The sequence below is a fragment of the Sus scrofa genome, chromosome 4 (assembly GCF_000003025.6).
Source record: "Sus scrofa isolate TJ Tabasco breed Duroc chromosome 4, Sscrofa11.1, whole genome shotgun sequence".
NCBI lineage: Eukaryota > Metazoa > Chordata > Mammalia > Artiodactyla > Suidae > Sus > Sus scrofa.
In genome coordinates this window covers 110024258-110046994 of record NC_010446.5, presented here as the reverse complement: position 1 = coordinate 110046994, position 22737 = coordinate 110024258, and the positions used below count along the sequence as shown (strand labels likewise).

At 54.0% G+C, this 22737-nt stretch overlaps 1 long non-coding RNA gene across 2 annotated transcripts in view; it reads left to right on the top strand.

The window, feature by feature from the left end:
• LOC106510199 overlaps positions 1-22737 on the top strand; it is a 45173-nt gene that overhangs the window by 5765 nt on the left and 16671 nt on the right. The window contains exons 1-2 of one of the 2 annotated variants that reach the window (XR_001308457.2): positions 8237-10137; positions 20811-20950. This is a non-coding gene — a long non-coding RNA (uncharacterized LOC106510199). Of the gene's footprint in view, positions 1-8236; positions 10138-20810; positions 20951-22737 lie in introns of those variants that run through there. The other variant, XR_002343514.1, reaches the window with a different exon arrangement.

Here is a 22737-nt window from a genome sequence, read left to right as displayed (position 1 = left end):
AGAGTCCCTTTTGTCTGCCCATCTTGATGAGTCCCTTCTTTAGAGCTGCACCCTTGGCCCTGATATCCAGCCTGGAGGCTCTTGGCCCTGGAGGAGTGAGGCAATTCGGAGGTAGAGTCTCCCCACCACCTCCAACAAATTCTTGTGGGCCTTGCCTCCGGACAATTGCCTGGGATAATGACCAGGCGGTAGGTGGGGCTGGGAGTAGGAAAAGCGTTGCCTCCACTAGAAAGCTCCTGTTTCTCTGGGGGGGAAGGAGTCGTTGGGAGTGTTGCGTGGAAACAGCTCTAATCTGGCAATGGGAGCTGGGGAGCTGGGCACTATCGTTACGTAGTGGTGGGACCTTGAAGGCGCCGCTTTGTGTCTTCGGGTGACTGTGGAGGTTGGACCGAGTCAACTCTCACAGTCTTTCTCTGTATTCCTGATGGGTTTCAGAAGCAGAGGCAGACAGCGGGGTTCTCAGGGGCAGCGCAGAACTGAACAGGGTCCAGCAGAGGTTACCTTTGGAGCAGGTGGAGGAGTACCTAGAGGCTTTTACCTTTCGATAGGAGGCATGGAGTGAATGCCTTTTATGACTGCAGGTGATGATGAGCTGGGAGTGCCTGGGGACCCGGTGGAGAGGGATTGTGTGCTCAGGGCTCTGCTGCCCCCGGGGCCTGCCATTTTGGAGGGAGGCAAAGGTAGGACCATGTCTCCCAAGAGGTGAGTCTTCCTAGCCGAAAGGAAGCATTGGACTAGGGCAGTGGCTTAGAATTTCTGAAAAGTGAAACAACTTCCACCCTACCTAAGATCTGGGAAGAAACACCCAAGGGCCCTAGGCCCCGGCTCACTTGTGTGAATTCATGAGTCCCTAGGTCTGGGTTACAGCGTTTTTATTTTCAGTGCTCCCAGAGAGGGGTGTGGAGTCAGACATCATTTGTATTTCATTTGAATTCTCAATTTTTAAAGGAATCCAAGAGGCCTGGTGTGAACACCTCCCTCTTCCGCTGGAGGCTTAGAGGGGGTTTCTTGGCTGTCCTCAGCCAGAGTTGGGCTGTAAATCAAGGCCAAACAGGAACCAGAAGCCTTGCATCTCACAAGTAGTCATTAAGCCATTATTAAACATACCGTAACTTCTCTGAAGCCTTATTGGTTTAAACACCACATCGGAGGCATTATGGCCATTAGGGCCCCTAATCACAGACTGCAGACCAGGGCAGTGAGATGGGAGCACCTGGGGCTGCTATTTCCAGCCGAGAAGGAGGCTTCGCTTGGAATTAAGCTTCCTCTCTGGCCTCACCAGGGGGATCCATTCTGTAGGATCCAGTGGATCCCAATTCGGGGCAACCAACTTGTATCGATCGCTTTTGTCATTAATAAGGGTTTTTCGGTAGTTATTGGGTTAGTAAATCAACTGTACCTCCGTTTAAAAAATCACAGTTATTGGGTTAGGGCTGTAGACATTGTTGACTTTTTTAGGAGTATATTAATGTCTATTCAGGACATCTCTTGCGTTCCACAAAGTAATCAAGTAGCTTCCTGTGGAAGATGGAAGTATGACATTTGAAAAAAACATCAGCAGCAGTCTAAACAAGGCGGTCTCGTGTAAAGGTCAAGTGTTTTGCCTCAGGTGCTAACCTTTCTGAGCCTCAGTTTACTCATCACAAAAATGGGCCACACACACGGACAAGGGATATTTGAGAAGCACTTGTTTTGCTAGATGAGATGACCTGTGTTCATTTCAGAGCTTATTATCATCAGTAAGAGCTCCAGAGATTTCAGCCCAGATTTCTGGGTGACATCGCTGAACTGGTGGAAGGCTCCTGACCTCAGCCTAAAGGGACCCGAATCTGGGGCCAAGCAAAGAGACCCAAGGACCCACCCAAGCCCAGAAATTCCTCTCACCCTTCTCCCACTCTTCGAACAGAACTAACTTCCACAATGAGATGGTGTTGCCAATCGAACTGAAGCAGCAGGAAACCCCAGATTACATTTGGATTAGATGGGGTTGCCCTCCTGGGAAGGTTTTCTTCCAGGACCATGCACAACAGGGGACTCAGAGGAACCTCACCTGCTTCTTTTTCAGCCTCTGGTGCACTCTTATCTTTATCCATGTATGGTCTGGGCAGTTTGATGGGGCAGGTGCATAGAGAAAACAAAACGGCAACCTCAGAGTTACTAAGTTTTCTTTCTAGGGAGGGCTGAGAGATGGTGAAAGATCAAGGGGCCCTCATTTTACAGGTAAAAACAATAGCTCACCCCCCCCTTTTCCCAGAGGAATGTCAGAACTCGTTCCTGAGAGGGATGTTGAGGCCAGAGTGGATGGGGTCAGAGTGAGTGGCGCCGCTGCCCTTCTGATCACCAAGGGACAATTTATTGAGACTCGCCACACCCAGCTGTGGTGGCCGGGACAGTAGGTGGAGGGTGGTTTCTGCTAAGCTGAGACCAAATGAAACAGAGGGTCTAACACCTGAGAGGTTTTACGACCCACCGACACAGCCAGATGTGGGGCAGAGTTTTAAGAGAACTTGTGAGTTCATTCACCATTCGTGCTGTTTAATAACCAGTTGAATTAAAATAGCGTTTAGTCACTGGTGTAGTGTCCAGAGACCCAGGGAGATGAGCTGTTAGAATCATACAAATAATTCTATGTCCTACCAGGAAAAAAAAAAAAAATTCTCCACCTGCTGAGAATAACTATGTCCAAAATGAAAATGATACTTATTGGCTGTTTCTAGGCACCTTTCTAAATGCTGGCTGATTGTTTCACTCATTTAATAAGAGGACCTCCTACGTGACAGGCATTTGCTGGCCGTGGGGGACAGCAGAAAGCGAGGCAAACGTGACCCCTGCCTTCAGAGCATGTACGCTTTGCTGGGATGGGAATGTCTCCTCCACAATGAAGAAAAAAAAAAAAATTATTGTTGGGCTGTGAATTGTCTGGAGACTAGAATGGAATCTGGTCTCCAGAGCAGATTTCCTGGCTTCTAGCCTCAACTGTAAGGTCAGTTCTTAAATTAGGGAAAACAGCCCCAACTAGAGCGTTCCTTTCCTTTTTGACTTCCCTCTGCCTGGGCCACACGAGCGAGGGCCGGTGTGCTCCTGTCTCCCCGCCTGGATGTCCAGAAGTGGGCAGAACAACGGGAAAGATGGAACTTCAGAGCTGACATTTGTGTGACATATACAGAACTTCCTTCCACACAGGGAAAACCGAGTTGCTTTTTTCTTTGACGGCAAGACACTCGGGATTACTCTTGGCCTGTGTAGCCTCTGAAATCCTAAATTGATTCCGATGAAAATTCTGGGTTGGGGAGCCCAAGTAGGTTGTTTCTCATTAGTGACATTCTTCCTGGAAGGTCAGGCCAAGGAATGGTAAATAAACCTTCAGATCCGGCGCTTCCTCCTCACCCGTGATATTTACAAGAAAGGAAGGGGGCGAAAGCAGCTTTGTGCGAGGGCTACCCAGCATCCTTAGCTGTCATTCTGACGATCCAGGCTGAACTCTGCTTTGGGGTAACATTTCTGGGACATTAGGAAGCTATTTTTTTCTCTTTGGTTTATTTGATCTGTTTCATGGGGAGAGCCACTTATCCTGTCTATACCTCGGCTTCTCCCCTGGAAAATTGAGATGAAGGATTCTGGAGTTCACCTTTTCTGGAAGGAGTGAGATGGTGTTCAGAGAGATGTTTCTGGGGCCTGGCGGCCCCCTGGACCTGCATGTCTCTGCTCATCCTCTCCACCCACCTCTCCAGGGTTGGGTTGGAATGGGGCAGAGGCCAGAGAGGCGGAGCTCTGTCTGGGAGGTGGCAGTGTCCCAGGGCCTCCTCTGCCTTCCAGCCTTTGGTGAAGGTAAATAGGTCCCCTGGCAGGCGATGGCACATCAGGGTGAAGTTGTTTTGTGGGGGAGATTTCAATGAGCTCTTTCTTGGTATGCAACAGAAGGGGACAGGTTTAGACTTCCTGGCAGTTCTCACCCTTTGATCAATTGATTTTATGCATTCGCTTATTCATCAAGCCTTCAGTGAAGGCCTGCCATGTGCCCACGGCGGGGCTGTTGTGGTAGCGAGAGATGCAGAGACGCGGACCATGTATTCTCAGGGCTTTTCTACGCCAGCCAGAGAGACACAGAGCCCCAGGCACGTAGACGGCAGCGTGTCTTGTGCTGAGGCAGGAGCCAGGGGGTGGTGGGGCCATGAGACAGGCTGGGGACAGCTGGCCGTGGAGTGCTTCCAGGTTGAATCCTGAGAGGTGAGGGGGGTCACCTAGGGGAAGGTGTGGGGCGGGCAGGGAGGGAAGGCCCTCCAGAGAGAACAGCCAGAAGGGGGAAAGAGGAAGCCAAGCCCGGGGAACTTGGATCTGGTGACTGTTGCTGAGCCTGGGCAGGAGGAGTTCGGGATGGGGTGGGAGGAAGACAGACGGAGGTGGAAGAGTCCACAGGCATCATGGGAAGCTCCAGGGGGAGGTCACGATGGCTCCACCCACCAGCATCGTGCAGCCGCCAAGCTCAGCTGCAAGCCTGGGGTTCACTGGTGGGAGAGGGGGAGGAGGAAGCTCCCGACACTAAGTGGAAACCCAGGGCCCCCACCCAGAGGGCGGATGGCAAGAAAACATGAAAACAGCAACAACACGAAGCACATCTGCTCTCTGGAGCCAGGAGGTGGAGAGCCGAGCGGAGGGGCGGAGGAGCTGCAGGCTGGATGCGGGCGGGCCGGGTGGTCTGGGAGGCCTCGTGGGGCAGGGCTCTTACCGGGAATGCTGGTCAGGGCACCCCTTGAACTCATTTCAGCAGGAAATCCATTGGTTCCAGAGTGTAGATTCCAGATTTGTTATTTTACAGAGCTAACAAGTATGTAATTATCACATTTGGGGCCCTTCAAAGGCCACGCAAACACACACCCCTGAACACCCTTAGAAATGTGAGCGGAACCCACCGCAGAGTTCTGGTTGGAGCTCACCGCCGTGGCCCACATACACCCACGCCAGCCCAGGGTCTGCTCCTGTGGTGGAGGAAGAGCGGGTGAAGATGGAGCCTGCGCTTTCCAAGGGGTTGGGAGGAGAGCACATGAAGATGCCCAGCCTCCTCTGGAGCCTCCGGGTTGGGGGGGGAGAGGGAGCGAGTTCGGTAATGATAACAATAGCATCCACCACTCAGAACACCCGCAACGTGCCAGGCAAACATCATCTCATGTTCTCTTTAGTGTGTTATAAAGTCGGTATTAGTATTTCCATTTTACAGAATGGAGAAGCTGAGATTGGTCTGTGTATTAGCTATTTCGTGCTGCGTAACAAATCACCCCAAAACCGAGTGGCTTAAAACAGCAATACGGTCAGTGACTATGGGTCAGGGGTCGAGGAGCTTGACTGGGTGGTCTATACTGGGTTCCTCAGGACCCCAAGTCGGATGCTTGGCCAGGCTAGGACATTCGCAAGGCTGACATGGGCCGGAGGAATTGCTTCCAAGGTGACCCACTCACATCACTGGCAGGTGGGCGTTGGTTGTTAATGGGAGGCCTCAATTCCTCCCCATGGGGGCCTTTCCTTATATGTCCCCATAACCCGGCAGCTGGCTTGTCCCACAGAGGGTGAGCCAAGAGACCAAGATGGAAGCTGAGATGCCATTCATAGCCCAGCCTCGGCCCTCACACACCATTACTGCTGCGATGTGCTACTGGCCACACCAGTTGGTCCTGATTTTGTATAAGAGGATTCTTCGTGTAGGTGTGGTTCTGTGGACACCAGTGTGGGGGCTGGTGACCACAGACTGGTTTGCACAACTGCCTGTATCCCACCGTTGCTATTGGGATTCAAAGCCCAATGCCTGACCCCAAGGGCAAGGCTCTAATGCCAGATGCTGTTAGGAGGAGGAACCACATTGATGGGTTAAGAAGGGGACATGAAGGGGAACGACAGGGTGCCTGGCAGGCAAGTGACAAAGCACACTGCCTGTCCTGAGGGAGACTGGCAAGGTCCCCAAATAGGACAAGATGTACCATGCTGTTTTTTGTACCCCTCGTGTTCAGCTGTCATGGCAGGCAAACTCTTGGGGTGCTCCCTCGGTGCAATAAGCCAATCTCAGGGCTCCACGGGAGCAACGGGGGCTCTTGGTTCATGTGGGTGAACGAAGGAATCAGACTCACTTTTAATCTGAGAAAGGTCCTGAAATTCCCTTTTTGCATTGCTGTCAGTTTAGCAGAGGGAACCTTGGCCTTGGACTGAGTGACAGGCACAGGAGAAGCTGTGGAGGGCCCCCTGTGAGTGAGGTCTGAACAAGGCACTCTGCAATTTAAAATGTCATATAATCTGCTCTGGGAGGAGCTATCATTGTTTCCACTTTACAGACGAGAATAAAGAACTCAGAAATGAAGTACGCTGCCCCAGGTGTCACATACTTTAAAACTGGAGGGGTCCCGGGCAGGTGGCTTGGTCAGCTTGTACCATCTCCAGCAGGTGTGCTCCCTGAGTCTTGGCAGACAGGCGGGGGCTGCACCTGCCTCCAGCACTCAGTGGGTCTGAGCATTCGGTGGAGCAGAGGTCACGGTGGGCACAACTGCAGGCTGGGGACATGCCTGGGGGTCTCCCCAAAGCCTGGGGAAATCCTTCTTATGAGGCTTTTTTCTCCCAGGGAGGCAAGATTTGGGCACACGAACAACACTCAGTAGTCTGAGCTGACCACTGAGGGTGAGACAGGCAGCCCTCACTGAGGAACAGATGTGAGCAGGGAGGGGCTGGTGCCATTCCCAGGTCCCTTCCGGGGGTAGACGGACACTTCTAGGTGGTCAGGAGCGTGTCGGCACCAACCCCTGACTCCCACCCGTCCCCACTGAGGACCAAGGTGGAAGGCCATTCCCCTCGCAGGGAATCCTGGGAGATCTCTGAGCTTCAGCCCCAGAATGTGTGAAGGGCAGGCAAAAAGGGGGCCGATGCCAAGGAGGGCAGTGCTGAGCCTGGGTCTAGCGGGCAGGATGTGTCAGGGCACAGGGAGCTTGGCTGCCTCCTGCAGGGGCTTTTGTGGAGGAGAAGCAGACGTGCCAACAGGTAGGCTGGAAGGCTGGGCAGGACCAGAAGGGGGCAGGTGTGGAAAATGGGCCTTATTTTCTTTGGGGCGACGGGGAGCCATTGCAGAGTGTTGAGAGGAGGGCCATGCCCGTAAGAAGTGTTCAGTAAGTGTTAGAATGATCAGCGTCATTGTCATTTAGCAGGAGAATGAGCGCTGTGCTTTGGGACGATCACTTCAGTGACCCGAGCAGATGGCTCATAGTAATGACCGTAGCTAACATTTACCGAGCGCGTCCTATGGGCCTGTTCTTTTACGTGCATTATCTTGGGCGATTCCTTATGTGGGGGGTACTATTATTTCTCCAGATGAGAAAAGCAGGGCACACGGAGAGTCAGTAACTTGCCCAAGGTAGCCAGGCGTGTGGAAGGGAACACAGCATACAGAGAGGAGTCCAGGCACGAGGTGACCCCGGCCTGGCGGGGGAGCAGCTGAGGAAATGTGGATGGATGGCTGGAGGGAAGAGAGATTTCGTGGGCAGGAGCGACCAGACTTACTGCCATGTGGAGGGTGGGGTGTATGGCTGAGCCCCAGCCCAGAGAACGGGCTGCAGAGGCAGGGCACAGGGACATGACTTCAGGGGACATTCTGAACCTCTGAGTCAGATTTCCCTCCTTCCAGGGGTCCTTCCCCTAGCACTCATTGTCACCTCTAAAGCCAGGGCATCTGCAAAGCCACAGGCTACCCCCTGACTTTGGGGATGTCCTTATGGGGCAGAGGGAGGAGGGGGCCACGTAGACTTTCCGAGCTCTGGAATCCTGTGATCAATGCCACTCTGGTGATGGCATGGGGCTGTCACCAGTTGCTGAGTGAGAGTGGGCCTGGCTCCTGGGCTCTCTTACCCTTCAGAGAGCTCTGGCTGGCAACGCCTCAGGGGTGGCTGGAAGTAGGGAGCCCCGTCCTGAGCTGGCACGATTCCTGGGAAGCAAGCAGGATGCTGGGGGTAGGGAGAGAGCAGGGGAGATTCAACCTGTGGAGATTATGAAGCCTTGGTCCCTTTAAACAGGTGGAGGGGGGCAGTTCCCTTCACAGAGCTCCCCACCTTTGGGGTTGAGACGACAGGATTTAGAAAGTAGCTCCTGTGTCTGCAGGTGGGGTGCGCTCTGCCATGTGGGGGTGCTCTGTCAAGCCAGGGTGCAGAGGGTTGTTGGTGGGCTTTGGGCGTCTGAGGCTCCATGGGTGGCGTGTCAGCAGAGCGTGTGTGTGTGTGTGTGTGTGTGTGTGTGTGGAGGGTGCGGGGCTGGCTCTCCCTGTTCAGGAGACGCCCCTAAACTGTGCATCTGCTTTGGAGGCCCCTTGCAGCAGAAGAAGGCGAGCCCTGGATTTCGTGAGCTCCTCACAGGGGAGGGTATCTGGAACCACACACAGACCCCAGGCCGTCTGGGGAAAGGCAGTTCTGTAGGCACATTCACACCAGATCCATTGGACAAAGAGACCGGATATTTGGCTGTTTGATAAACTTCGTAGAACAGTGGAGCTGAGTGATTTTGCTGCTGCCTGAATGGAAGTATTCTAAGAAGCCATGCCAAGAAGATAAATAAGGCCGTGGCTCCAGGAGAGGAGCTGAAACAAATGTGCAGCGAGAGGTACATCAAAGCAAAGCTAGTTCTCCTGACGACCGGGGTTCTGTGTGTGACGAAGTGTGTGCGTGTGCACGTGTGTGTCGGGGCAAGTGTTTGGCAGACACTCGGCTACATGGAGGGGCCCGACGATGTACCCTGGGCTCCTGCCAACCCCCCCGACAGCAGAGCCCTCTACACCACAGGCCCGCCTGGGGTTCGGCAAGGCTTGGGCCCAGCCCTGCGCTGGCACAGAGGGAACCCAGCATTCGCCACGGCTGGAGTCTGGGGCCTGCGGTCAGCCGCTGGGCTCAGTGCGAACTGGAATATGTGTCCCGAGAGGGCAGGAAGCCCCCAGCGGGCAGGGTGACCTGTCGCTATCAGCCAGTGGGAGATTTATGCTGCACTGATGACAGGGCTTACAAGCTTGCGTGGAAAAACCTCAGCCTCCTCAAAGTTGCCTGCAAACACCTCGGGGGGATGAGGGGAGATACAGGGACATGGAGTTGGAACAGAATGTTCCATCTGGACGGGGCTTTAAACACCAGCTGGTCCAGAGGGTCTTCAGGTCTGGGCTCAGGCCAGCAACGTCTAGGAACCTGTGCAAAAGGCAGATGGTTCGGCCCTACCCTAGCCCTCTGAAGTCACATACACTTGGAGCGGGGCCAGCAGTTTTTGTTTGAACAATTTTTTTTTTTTTTGCCCGGGTCATACCAATGCAGTCTAAAGCTCAAGAACTGCCCCTCCAGGCTGTCATCTTCTTCTAGAAATGAGGGAACTGAGGCCTAGAGGGAGGACTTTGGCCAAGAGCAGAGGGCCAATTAGGACACAGCCACTTCCCCCCTCACCCATATGGGCTCAGCTATTTATTTTGCAAATAACACAGGAGGGATTTTAATAAGCTTTTTCTTAGAGGCAATTGTTACGTGTTTATATATTTTCCATGTGTTAATAAGCTATTTAGATCAGCAGCGTCGCTGGGGCCCAAACCAAGGAGTTCATGGGTTGTATGTAACGTGTAGGCGCGGGGATGGGGTCCCTCCTTTCGGTTTGGCCCCAAAGTCCAGGCAGCCAGGTCGGGGTTCCTGCAGCTGCCCCCAGGTCCCCAGCACCTTGTCGCCCTGTCTGTCCCCCGTTGTTCTCTCTGGATCTGCAGCACCATCCCCTCTGTACGTGGATGTTTTGGTCCGTGAGCCCTCCCTCGATTTGCGGGCCAAGTGAGAATGGACGTGGCGGGATTAGTTTCGCCCACTGGCCTTCTCTGCCTTCCTGAGAAGACCTGCCTCCCCTTCCGGCTCTCACAGTGGGCCCGGCATGTTTCCAATATTGCATCAGTATTTTCCCCAACGGAGTAACGCTTTAATGGGGCAGATTTGTTCTCTGTACGGGAAACATGTGGGCCCTTGTCAGACGCCGCCGTGGGAGCGAGTTGCCCTCCACCACAGCCATCTGGTCACCTCTTGGGGCTCCTGTCCCTGAGCTCAGAAGGGCGGTTTCCTAGATCCGGTGGTGTGAGGAGGATGAGGGGCCCTCCAAGACTTTGGGGTGAGTAGCTCTTCCAAAAGAGCAGAACCATGGGAGCATGTTTCCATCAGCCCAGATCCCCGGGGAATTGATCCAATTCTGTTGTGCTGAATTTCTTAGCAAGAGAGGACAAAATCAGTTTGCACTGTCCAGTGTAAATCAGACCTTGCTGAAGGAATTTAAATGGGAGTGAGGTGGGGTGGGAAGGAAGAGACCCACTCCCTTCCTGCTCCAAAAGTCTAGATGGAGATGGTTGGCCGGAGGGTGGGGAAGGAAGCCCAGGCAGGACCCCTCTCCTTGGAGAGCCTTTCCTGGCCCCAAACCTTAGTAAACGAAGCCCCTGCCCTTCTGGGAATTTGATTTTCCTTTCTTGAGCCTGGGATTCTCTCCTGGGCCCTGGAATCTCTGACGCTGGCAGTTCTCATCTTCAGGGAGCTGTGACACCCCGGGATGTTTGGTTTGTTTCACAACTTTCTCCTCCCGCTTCTCCTGCCCAATCAGGGGGTGCATAACCTGCACTTAAATAATAATTAAAGTTAATTAAGGTTTATTTCATTCTGAGCATTTCACAAAGCCCTAGAGATAATTGGAGTTTCCCGAGAGTGTTGCAAAACCAGGTTTGGAAATCGCAGATCAAGAGGACATTGGGCAACGGATGATGGAGAAAAGAGGGAAAGAGGTGGGGGTGCGCGTGCGGGGGTGGGGAGGCCGGCAGAACCTCTTATTTCCACTGGGTCTCTGGGCTGGGCTGGAGAGTTCTAGCAGGTTTAACAGTGAGTCAGTCCAAAAATGGTTTCCCGTTCTGATGCACCGGGAACAGAGATAGAGACACAGCCAAGGAGAGATGGAAAGAGACAGAGAGGCTCCATCCCAGGAAGAGACCTCTGTTCTCCACTCCCACTCCTGCTCCCCAGCCACAGGGGATTTTAGGGAAGCCCCTCTTTATGAATGCGAAGTCTGCTGATTTGAGTTAGGCCCCTGAAAACTTGCCTCCTTTCCCGAAAGATTTATTTTATTAAGTGGTCCACACCTGAAAGTAATTGAATCTCTCGGCATGGTACAGGGGTGCGGAAGGAGAGCGGAGTTGCAACGGCGCCGGTGACTCCCAGTTCCTCTCCAGCTCCGCGCCCAGAGCCTCGGGATGAGCCCTGGTCTCTCCGCCGCGCCTCCACTTTGCGCAGCCTATCGCGCCCGCCTTGCGGAGAGAGCGGCCTGGCGCGTGAGTTGGGGGAAGAAGGGATTCTCGGGGCGATCGAGAGCTGCATGTGGATGTGGGTAGGTGACGGCACCCAGCGTCGCCCCCGCACCGCCATGCCACCGGGAGCCTTGCTCCGGGTGCCCGAGTTCCGCCCCGCGCGCCCTCGCCAGCCCTTAGAGATTGGCACGTTGGCACAGGAGTCCCTTCCCAAAATAGGAATAAGAGAGACTGAAACAGATAAAAGCATTCAAAGTTTAATGCAACATCAAATCTCTATAAAACCAGATCAAAGGGAACAGGCGCTTGGTCTTTTCCCTGGAACTCCGGCGGCCTCAGGGCTCAGGGGGCCCCCGGGGATCGAGCCCGCGGCCGCCCGGCGCGTCCTACTCTCCAGCCGGGGCCGAGGAGTCCACACCGCAGCCCGGGGCCTGAGTGGTGCGGGACTCAATCGAGCGGAACCGGCGCGGCGCTCGTGAACTTGGGGCCTGTGGATTTGACAGCAGTCGGCAGGTTGTCCGCTGCGCTGCCCGGCTCTCCAGCAGCTGAGCTGGAGGCAGCGGGCGGAGGAAACGCGCCATCCGGGAGCGCGGCTCGCGCGGCCCGCGACGGGCAGACCGCCCGACGGGCGGCGGACAGGCGGCCGGGTGCCGGCTGCTCTGAGCCTGCCGCTGCGGCTCGCCGCCCGCGGGGTCCCGGCCGCAGGCCCTGATGAGCAGCCCGGCGGCGAACTGCCGCTTTCCGTCGGTTGCGCGCGCCGCGCCGGCTCCCGCGCCTTCCCCGGGCTCCCGGGGCGCGGGCCGTGCGTTTGCTTTCGTTTTCTCCTTCCGTTTCTCCATTCGGTGCTTCCGTAAGCCGTAAACCTACGGGTGTGTTTCCCTTTGCGTTCTCGAACCGATTTTTCTAAGGTGAATGGCTGCATGGAGCTTTCGGCTTGTGGTCATTCACGACTTTCGCAGGGCAGAATGCAAACTCCCCGGGTGTTTGCAGTGAGACGTGCGAATGGAGCTCTTTTCTCATTATAACCTGCCATCTAACAGAGCCTTCGAGGTCACGACCACAAGAAATATGAATGAAGGTAAACCCTCACATCTTGAGGATAAATATGCAGAACTTTATTAGTAGCAAAATTATAGTCTCTTTCTCTCACTCCACATAAAAAAGAATTGTAAATTACCGACGTTCTCTGCGTGTATCAGTTTTATGTGCTGTAGCATTCCACCCTCCGGACATAAATTTGCGTGTCTGCAGCGCCTGCTCATAGGTGAAACCACATGTCCATTTTGTGTGCCTGTGTGCCTTGGGGCAGTAACCTGCCACCAGGGACAAGTTCGTGGTGAGGAACACTGGGACAAGAGGGTCCTTGGATGGACATGCATGGAGGGTCATTGGTGTTTGGACACCTGGGAGAAATACCCAGGTCTCATAATGGTCAATAAACCAGCCAAAGAGGATTTCACCTCATACATAGTCTGAAATTTCAGGAAATTTGCAAGCAGAAAAAGGCCAGAAAAGTTCAATAGGGGCCAATGAAAAGAGGGTGTTGCTATGAAAGAAAGAGAGGGAGACAGAGCGAGAAGAAAAAAAGAAAAAGACAAAATGTAGAGAGACAGATGCGGTGCTGAAACACACAAAAGGGATGGAAATTCACAACAAAGGGATGGAAATGTCGCAAAAAGACAGATTATGAGCAGGAAACAGGGAAAGGAGAGAGAGGTGGATCACTGTTAGGACCAGAACATATAAAGGGAGACGGAAGGAGAAGAGAGACAGATGGAGAAAGAGTAGGCACCAAAAACACGTAGACGAAAAGCATCGAGAAGGATAGAGAGACAAAGAGCTGGAGCCCTGTCTGGGGTGGGGTGGGGTAGAGTGGGGAGAAGACAGAAGCCTTGGAAGCTGGGCGCCTCCCCAGGGCCTCACTTCTCAGATTTCCCCAACGCAAGGGAAATCCAGGGAAGCCTTTGTGGGCGCCGTTTGTTTGCTCCAGACCCGGATCTGATGATGCCGTTGATTTGGTTTTTAAACAGTGGGGTTTGCAGCCTTCTGGGCTGGGGCAGGGGTCTGCGAGCCATCTTTAAACCTGCAGATTGGATTGAATTTCGGCCACTTTGATGGTCCTGTAATCGGCTCCCAGTTTTCCAATTTCCAATCCCCTCCGCCCGGCTGGGGGTTGAAAAAGGACTTTAAAGACGCCTTTGATAACGTCTCACGGTTACATATTTCCATAACAATTTTCTTTACCAGATCGTTATGTCTGATGCAGCCCCAGATGTTCTGGGGGAGAAAGAGGGAACCGGGCCCTTGCCCCAGCCGGCCAGGCACTGGAGCCAGGCATGAGGAGGAGAGCTCAAGGGCCCCAGCACCCAGCATCTCTCCTCTGGCAGCCCCTCCCTCCAGCTCTTCCTTGGCCACATTTCCCAGATCCCTCTCGGCCAGGAACCCATCCTCGGCTCACAGGTCTGGCACTAGCGCAGCCCTAGCTGTCTCTTTTCCACCCCATTTTGGATCGCCTCCCACGCGCTCTGCTTGGTGACGGTTTGGAAAGTGGAGAAAGCGCTCGACGCTAATGTCTTAGTAGGTCAAATTGATTCCAGGTGCCCCTCTTGGAGAATTTTAACAGGCCCTTCTGGGGACGCAGTGTCCTTAGGAATATCAAGAGACTTTCCTTCTTCCTCAAACAAATGTACTGAATATTACTGTTCGAAGGCACTGAGATGGAAGCAAACGTCAATCAAACATGTCTTACGCTGAAGGAGCGCAGCATCTGAAGGGAAATGAGACATGCATGCAAATACCTTGGGCCGAGGGCTGAGTGGGTGTGAAGAATGCTGGAAAGAGGTGTAATAAAGTGACCACAGCCGTTCAAAGGCAGCAAGATGACTGTGCCTGGGGACATCTGGGAAAGCTTCACGGAGGAGGTAGCGTCTGTTCTGGGTCCTGGAGAACGTGCAGGGTCAGACCGCGTGCTAATGGGGAGCAGTTGGCACTGTGGCTGATGGGGGGAGCTGTTTGGAGGTAGAGGCATTTTTTTGCCACCCGCCCCCATCAGACCTGGGTAGTTATTGGAGCAAATTTTTCTCATTCAATTCATTTCAGCAACCATTTGTTTGAACAGGGTACCGAACTGGGCATGTGCTGGGCACCGGAGCCTTGGAATGAAGGGGGCAGTTTCCTTCCCTCCTGGCTGCAGATCACACTGGTATAGATCATGCACCGCAGAACGCTAAGGGGCTACTCAGGGCCCCACTGCAGCCAGAGTGGTTCTACTTTTTATATACTGGGTTCCTGTGAATTTTCCTTTAGAAGAAAATGGGGCTCTACTGCTTAAAAAGAGAGACAATCCCTAGTTCGTAGGTGCTTATACATTGCGAAAAATTGCTCAGTGCATAATTAACAAATGAAAGCATGAGAATGTGTCAGGAACTGGGATAATCCAATTCTGGAATCTACGTTTTGATTGAACAGATCCATGTGCCTTCTGTGCTATTGCTGTCTGTGGCCCGTGGATAGAGCGTGCATCAGGTCCCAGGCTGCTGTTTTTTCTTTGTACCTCCTGCTCTTTTCTCCCACTCTTCAGTTGGTTGGCACTGGTTAGGTTCCAGACATTCCTAGAACACTCAGGGGCCTTATCCTAATGATACCCCAAGTCCAGGCTTCTAAAATGGGGTGTACAGTGGGCTGAACTCAGCCAATCAGAAATCACCCCCTCTTGCTTATCTTGTGAGTTGCAATATGCGAAGAGGCCACCAGGGGGCAGGGCAGAAACGCGGGGCGCTGCTCTCTGAGGACCAGTGTTGATTTCGGCGTTGTCCGCGGCGGGTGTGGAGAGCCCATCTGAGCACTGCCCTTCGGGTAGACTAAGACGAGTACACACAGCCCCTGCCTGCAGGAAGCTTACAGTCCCATGGTGACTTCACCGGTACAGTTTCCTACTCCTTAAGTGGGCCGAGGAGGCAGTCAGAGTAGCTGGAAGGAACCCCAGCCTCTCACAGCAAACCCCCACCCCACTCCACCCTGGCAGTCCCTGCTGCGCCCCAGAGCCTAGCCTCTGCTCAGGGTCCCTTCCCCAGCTGCGAGGACCTCGGTTTGGCTCTGCCTCCCCAGGATGACCCCAGACACACATGGGGAACAGCTATTGCGGCTCTTTGCAGGTGGGACCCCTGGGGGGACAGGATTCGAGAATCTGAGGCCAAGACCTCGCAGCTAGGGGAGAGCAAGCCGGCTCTGGTCCCCCTCATCCAGGGGACCACCTTCCCCTCTCCTGGGCTGGGGTCTGCCTACAGGCCTGCCATGTGCCCCCTACCGCTCTCCAGCTGAGAGGTGAGGGCACCCTCTGACCGTGTGGGAAAGAACGACCCTGGAAGACTGAGTGTGCCCATGTGCGGGTGTGTGTGCCTGGGAGCTGGCGCAGGTGAGGGGCTGCAGGTACATATCCCCACATGCATCTTGCCCTCCATGCCTGAGCCCCTCGAGCCTCAGATGTGTACTAAGCACCCGTCCTGCTCAGGGCCTGGTGCCGGCCTAGCGGGAGGTAGAGCCTTGAACTAGACACTGTCCGGCCCTGGGGCTTTGGTGGCATAGACAAGAAAGAGCTTCCAAGAAATGTGCCCCAGAGGCACTATGCGGTGGGCTGGCTGGGCGTGGATGGTGAGGGTTCCGCCTGAGCCAGCGGTGTGACTGTGGCTCCGATGGCCTCGCCGTGCCAGTCCTTTCACTGCTGAGCCCCCCCCCCCCGCCCCGTGCCTGGTAGCAGGCCTGCCACCAGAGTGGACATTTCATCATTTTGTTGAATGAATAAGCTTGGGGGAGAAGAAGGCCTTCCATCAAGGTGGCATGGGGAGCCTGGGACTTTGGGGGGGCAGTAGTTCCCCAGCCAGGACTGCTCCTCAGGTCCCCCACCACCCTGTAGTCCTATCTCCCAGGAAGCCCTTCAGTCCCGGGCAAACCTGGAGGGCTGGCCACCCTAGCTGCTGCCCGCCTCCCCCCACCAACTTGGAAAGGGCCAGCAGCTAGGCCCTCCCTCCAGTCACCCACCCATTCCCTTTCTCCCCCACCCAGCAGGGTCTCTTCTTAGGTCTCCTGGGCCTCGCCCTGCCCCAGCCATGACCCCCAGCCCGACCCCCGGGGCTGCCCACTTCCCTTCCCCTCGGCCGTTCCTGATAAGGAGACTAAAAGCAGGTTTGCCCTTTCACCTCTGCATATCTCTCCATGGAGCCCCTGGGTCCCCACATCCTAGGTCACATCCTTTGAGTCCCTGAATCTCCCCCCAGGCTGCAGGCTTTAGGTGGGAGAGGACCGTGGGGACGAGGGGGCTGCGAAGGCCACAGCCCCTGGGACACGAGCCTGGCCTTCTCCTGGCCGGGACAGTCCAGGCGCCTGCTCCCAGGACAGGGCAGTTGAGCTGCCCGAGTCCTGCCCTGAGTTTTGACTGACATTCTTCATGGAATTGGCCGGATGTTTCTCCTTCACAAGAGACACAGCCTGGGGCAAGGCAGCTGTGCCTCCCTCAGCCCAGCCGCAGCTGGAGCTGCTGGGAACCCAGGACCTGCAACACCGACTTTTGGGATAACATCGCCGGGCCAAAAGGTCTCCAGGGAGAGGGGTCTGGAGGCCTCGGCGGGGTCCTAAGAGGTCAGCTGAACTTGCTTCTGAATACCTTCTGTTCCTGTTCTTCCTGAGCTGCTCTCTGCCTGGGTCTGCCGACCCTGCCTCGTCACTGTCACCTGACTGGGGCAGGCACTGCCGGATGGGGACCCCCTGATACGCAGAGACCCCTGAGGTCTGGACTAGGCGGGGTGCCACTCAAGGCCCTGAGTCGTGCCCAGACCCACTCCTTATTTTTGAGAATTACACCATTTGGGGACACATTAGTCCAGAACTTCCATCTCCATGAGTTAGAAGTGTGATCAGATGCAGCTGTTATTTAAAGGGCACGTGTAATCTTCGCTGATTCAGAAGGACTTCGTGACTATAGCATTTGGGGAAGTATCCTTGGTAACATCAAATCTGTGACCTTGAGATGGTGAGAAGTGTATGTTCGGAGAATGTTTGCCTTTGGTGAAATCCAGTCCCAGAAAATACCGAAAGCAACATGGAAGAGGAAAAGTTATCCACCTGCAGCCTGCTGGGGCTGGAAAACGAAAAGGAAAATGTTCCTGCCCTTGACCTTGGGTGATTATGAGCTTTATGTATCAATATGAGGCTCGGGCTCTTATTTCCATTTCTGCATCATTTATAGCCGTGGTTTTTCAGGCACTGGTCATGTGAGTAGCACTTTCGTGATTCTGGCCACATGTGAGTGGCCACTTGTACTATTAACATTTTTCTTGGAATTAACTCACTGTGCACACACACACACACTCACATATATATGTGAGTGTGTGTGTGTGTGTGTGTGTGTGTGTGTGTTGGCCACACTCGCAGCATGTGGAAGTTCCCAGGCCAGGGATCAAACCTGTGCCACAGCAGTGGCCTGTGACCCGAGCCGCTGCAGTGAAAACGCTGGATCCTTAACCCACTGAGCCACCAGGAAACTCCATAAATATCTTTTCCAAGGACATAGTACATTCTTGCCACAAATAAAACACCAGTAGCACTTGTGTTAAACAGAGGATAGCCAGAAAAATAAATAAAATCGAGGCATAGTGTGTGATTACATTGTAGCTAGAGTTGCCTTTGGAAGGTTTTGAGTCTCAGGTTTGCTTTCTTTTTCCCAACAGGAATGTCAGCAAGTGTTAGAGGCTGTTAAAGCCCCATCGGCCACAGTTTGAGTGACCAGATGCACCTATTATTCAAAGGGAATAATTTTCTCACTCCCTCGTCAGGGTCCCATCTAAGCCTGTCTCCAGCTCTGCCCAGAGCGCTGAGCGGTTCTGCCTAGGGGGCATTTTTCTCCGGGCACTGGCCTAAGGCCTTCCGCTCAGCTGTCTTTCTGGCCAGCACCTTCCCTGGAGCTCCCGACTTAGATGTTCTGTCGCCTGCCCACCGGGAAGGGACTGATGGGACTGCGGGCGACGAGGGGTGTCGGTCTCGCCTTCTCTGATGTTGTCCAGAATGTTCCAATCGTAATGAGACAACCCTAGAAAAGATTGTTTCCACTTTTCTCAGCAGAGCTACGGGAATTTTCCATAACGATGATGAGAAAAGCCCAAGCGTGAGAACAAGCAGGGCATGTGCGCTCTGCTTCCTGCTGCTGCCGATCCCCAGTGGTATTTTCAGCTCTGCCCACTCCCCTGGGTTCTAGACCCGCATGTCCAGCTGTCCATGTGTCCTCTCTATGTGCAGGCCTAAGAGGCACCGCAGCTGAACAAAGCAGAACTCTCGGCTCCCCCACAAACCGGCTTCCCTCCTAGCGCCCCCCTCAGCTCCAGCCACTGCCACTGCCACTCCCCAGGTGCTTACCCGAAGACCCCCGTGACCCCTTTCCTTTCCTCACACCCCAGATCCAATCCACCCCTCATCCTCTTGGCTCCACTTTCCAAAAGGATCCTGAAGCCACCGACTGCTCCCCAACCCCATGCTGCTCACATCCCCACCCCTCATCCTCTTGTCTGGACTGTGCCCTGTAGCTGATCTGCTGGCTCCTCCCCGTTCTCCCAGAGATGTTTGTTTGTTTGTTTGTTTTTGCTTTTTAGGGCCACACCTGCAGCATATGGAGGTTCCCAGGCTAGAGGTTGGATTGGAGCTGTAGCCACTGGCCTATACCACGGCCACAGCAATGCGGGATCTGGGCCGCGCCTGCGACCTGCACCACAGCTCACGGCAACGCCAGATCCTTAACCCACTGAGCGAGGCCAGGGATCGAACCTGCAACCTCATGGTTCCTAGTTGGATTCCTTAACCACTGAGCCATGACGGGAACTCCTCCCAGGGAATCTTTGGAAGAGAGAAGCCTGAGTGCATGGCCGGTCGGCTGGGACTCTGCCTTTCCTGGCGCTCAGAGCTAAATTCCAGCTCCTTCCGTGCCCTGTGCCCTGGCTTTTCCTTCTTCACTGCAGCCTCCCCTCTGGGCTTGTCATGCTGCAGCCACCCTGGCTCCCTTCTGTTCCTCTAACCCTCACGCCCCCCCTCCCTGCCCTGCCCTGACCTCAGGGCCTTTGCCTCGCTGCTCCGCTGCTCCCTCTGCCAGGCTCTCTCTCCCAGATCCTCCCTTGGCTCTTGGCTCCTTCCCTTTATTTGGGTCGCCTCGGAAATGGCACCTCCTTGGGGAGACGACTTCTCTGAGACCACACCTTCCCCGCCGCTGTTCTCTAACCCTTTACCCTGCTTCCTCTTCCTCAAAGGCATCTTCGACCATTGACACTGCTTGCCTGAGAAAGTATTGCTCTTCCACTTTTTTTTTTTTTTATGGCCACACCCACAGTATATGGAAGTTCCCATCTATGAGTCCCATATCTGGGTCGGATCTGAGCTGCGGCTGCCAGCCACAGCCACAGCCACAGCCACAGCCACAGCCACAGCCACAGCAACGCCAGATCTGAGTCACATGTGCGACCTACATCACAGCTCATGGCAACACCAGATCCTTAACCCACTGAGCGAGGCCAGGGATGAAACCCACATCCTCATGGATACTCCTCAGATTCTTAACCTGCTGGCCCGCAAAGGGAACGCCAATTTCTCTTCCACTTTTGAGGGGCAATTTCACTGGACACAGCATCCTTTTAGCACTCTCAGTATGTCCTCCACTTTTGTCTCGCTTATATGGTATCTGAAGAGAAGTCCGATGTAATTGTACAGTTTTGCTTTGTTTTGTTTGTTTGTTTGTTTGTTTGTTTTGTCTTTTTGCTATTTCTTTGGGCCGCTTCCGCGGCATATGGAGGTTCCCAAGCTAGGGGTCGAATCGGAGCTGTAACCACCGGCCTACGCCAGAGCCACAGCAACGCGGGATCCGAGCCGCGTCTGCAACCTACACCACAGCTCACGGCAACGCCGGATCGTTAACCCACTGAGCAAGGGCAGGGACCGAACCCGCAACCTCATGGTTCCTAGTCGGATTCGTTAACCACTGCGCCACGACGGGAACTCCCTGATGTAATTCTTACCTTGTTCTTCTGTGGGTAAAGCATTTTATTTTTTCCCTTCTGACTTCTTTCATGATTTCTTCTTTGTCTTGATTTTCGGCAGTTTCAGTGTGGTGGCAGCTTTGTGTAGATTTTTTGGGGTGTTTATTCTGCTTAGTGTTCTCTGTTGCTGCTGTATCATGTATTTATTTGCTTGTTTCTACCCTGACTGTCTCCCACGTGAGCATGTGAATTCATGAGGACAGGACTTTGGCTGATTCACTGCTTTATTCCACTGTCTGGAATAGTTTTGGAAGCTAATGGCAGTCGATAAATATTTATTGAATAATGAATGAGTAATCAAATATAGAGCCTCTAAGTAGGAAGTTTGCGTTAAGAAAGCAACATTGGATAATGCCGTTCGTGCTCTAAAGCATCATTTTATGTTTTCTCTTCTGAATTTGGGGTTGTCGAATCTCTTTTTTGTATTTCAGTGTGACGTTGGCAGCTGCAGCTTCTTGGAATAATATTAATAACAGTGACTAGAATTTACGGCGTGATGACGACCTAGCAAACACTGTTTGATGGGCCTCACGTGTATTAACTCACTCAATCCTCATAAGAACTCTTTGCAGTAAGTACAATTATTATCCTCATTTTAGAGATGAGGTCGCTGAGGCACTGAGGAGTGATGTGTTCGAAGTCACACAGATACCAAGAGGTGGCACTCGAATGCGAATTCATGAAGCGTGGCCCTGAGTCCATGAGCTTCCATGAGCCTGTCCCGCTTCTGTCTCTGTTCGCTTTTCTCGTTGAGGTGTGACTACATGAGCAAAGGGCACGAAGCCCTGAGTAGAGATGAACAGAGTTCTGTGCACGCCCAGCTCTGGAGCTAGTACTTGACTCGTGTCCCCAGGCTTCCTGGTGTCCCTTGGGTCAGTCCCCCCAGAGGAACCCCCAGTCTAACCTTATCACTAGTTGATATCAGGAAAAACTGTCTTTCATTTTAACCTTTTTAATTTTTAAGAAAGTGTTAAAATACCTTTCTTTAATGTCCTTACTTGATTCAATGAAAGTTAGGACAGTAAATAATAATTTCATGGGCTGTTAATACCACGTTGGGAAACCAGAAGTTTGGACAACCCCCCCTCTGTGCTCCCCCCCAGCCCACCCCGGCTCTGCCCTCAGGCGCCCTCCTGAGTCTTCAAGATTGTGGGAGAGGTGGGCCTTTTTGAGAAAATTCTGCTTGTTTGTCACCGTGTCAGGCCTATGACAGGTATTTAAAACACTTCCTGGTGGGGACTTCCCATTGTGGCTCAGCGGTGATGAACCCAACGGGTATCCATGAGGACTCGGGTTCAATCCTTGGCCTCTCTCAGTGGGTTAAGGATCCAGCATTGCTGTGAGCCGTGGTACAGGTCGAAGACGAGGCTCAGATCTGGCATCGCTGTAGCTGTGGCTGTGGCCGGCAGCTGTAGCTCCGATTCGACCTCTAGCCTGGGAACTTCCATATGTTGCAGGTGCAGCCCTAAAAAAATAAAAAATAAACCCCCTGCTGGTGGGGGGATGCTCTATGCCTGCCCCCCCCCCCCCCCGAGCAGTGCCTGCAGAGAGGCCTGTCTGTCTGGGGTGAGGGCTCCAAGCTGCCAGCTGGTACCATGGATTGTTCATCACTTTCTGGGGGCCCCTGGCTGGAGTCCCACATGCCAACTGCACACTCACAAGCTGCTTATGACCCTCCCTGGCCCCAGCCCCCTCAGCTATCCCTCCCTGCTGCACCCCCCAGCCCCATCAGCCAGCCCTCCCAGCTGCCCCCCCGTGGCCTTCTGCCAGAAGGCCCAGCCCCTTCCAGAACTTCCCCTGGGTCTGCTTCTACCTCTAGCCTGCCTCTTCCTCCCACCTGTGCTGGGCTAGGGTGGGACAGTCCAGGATCAGAGCTGTGGCGAGGTCACTTTCCAGGATTGAGGGCTTTCATCTGGGGGAGTGGTGCGGTTCAGACAGGAGAGAAACCCACAGACGTTTCTCTGCAAGTGGATTGGCCCAGCCTCCTGTAAGGGTTGCCTTGGAGAGCCCAGAGTGCTCTGTGGCCCTGGTCATTCCTTCCCCAGTGTACCCACCCCCCCAGCAGAGCTCTGGAAGGGCAGTCAGAGTTGGAGGATCCCAATTCGCAGTCTGAGGGTCCCGCCCATTCCTGCCATGTGCCCCCCCCAGCCCTGTCCCCATTGTCTCCCCAAGTGTTTGAAATACTCAGGGGCACCTGGGAGCCAGTTATGTCTTTGCATGGGTAAGCACCGCAGAGGAGCGGGAGAGGAGGGGGCTGGCAGCAGACGGGACAGGGCGAGGCTGACAGCAAACTGCCTGGGACCTGGTGGGACAGAGGGACACAGGAAACCCATAAGCAGGGGGACGCAGTCTCTCTCC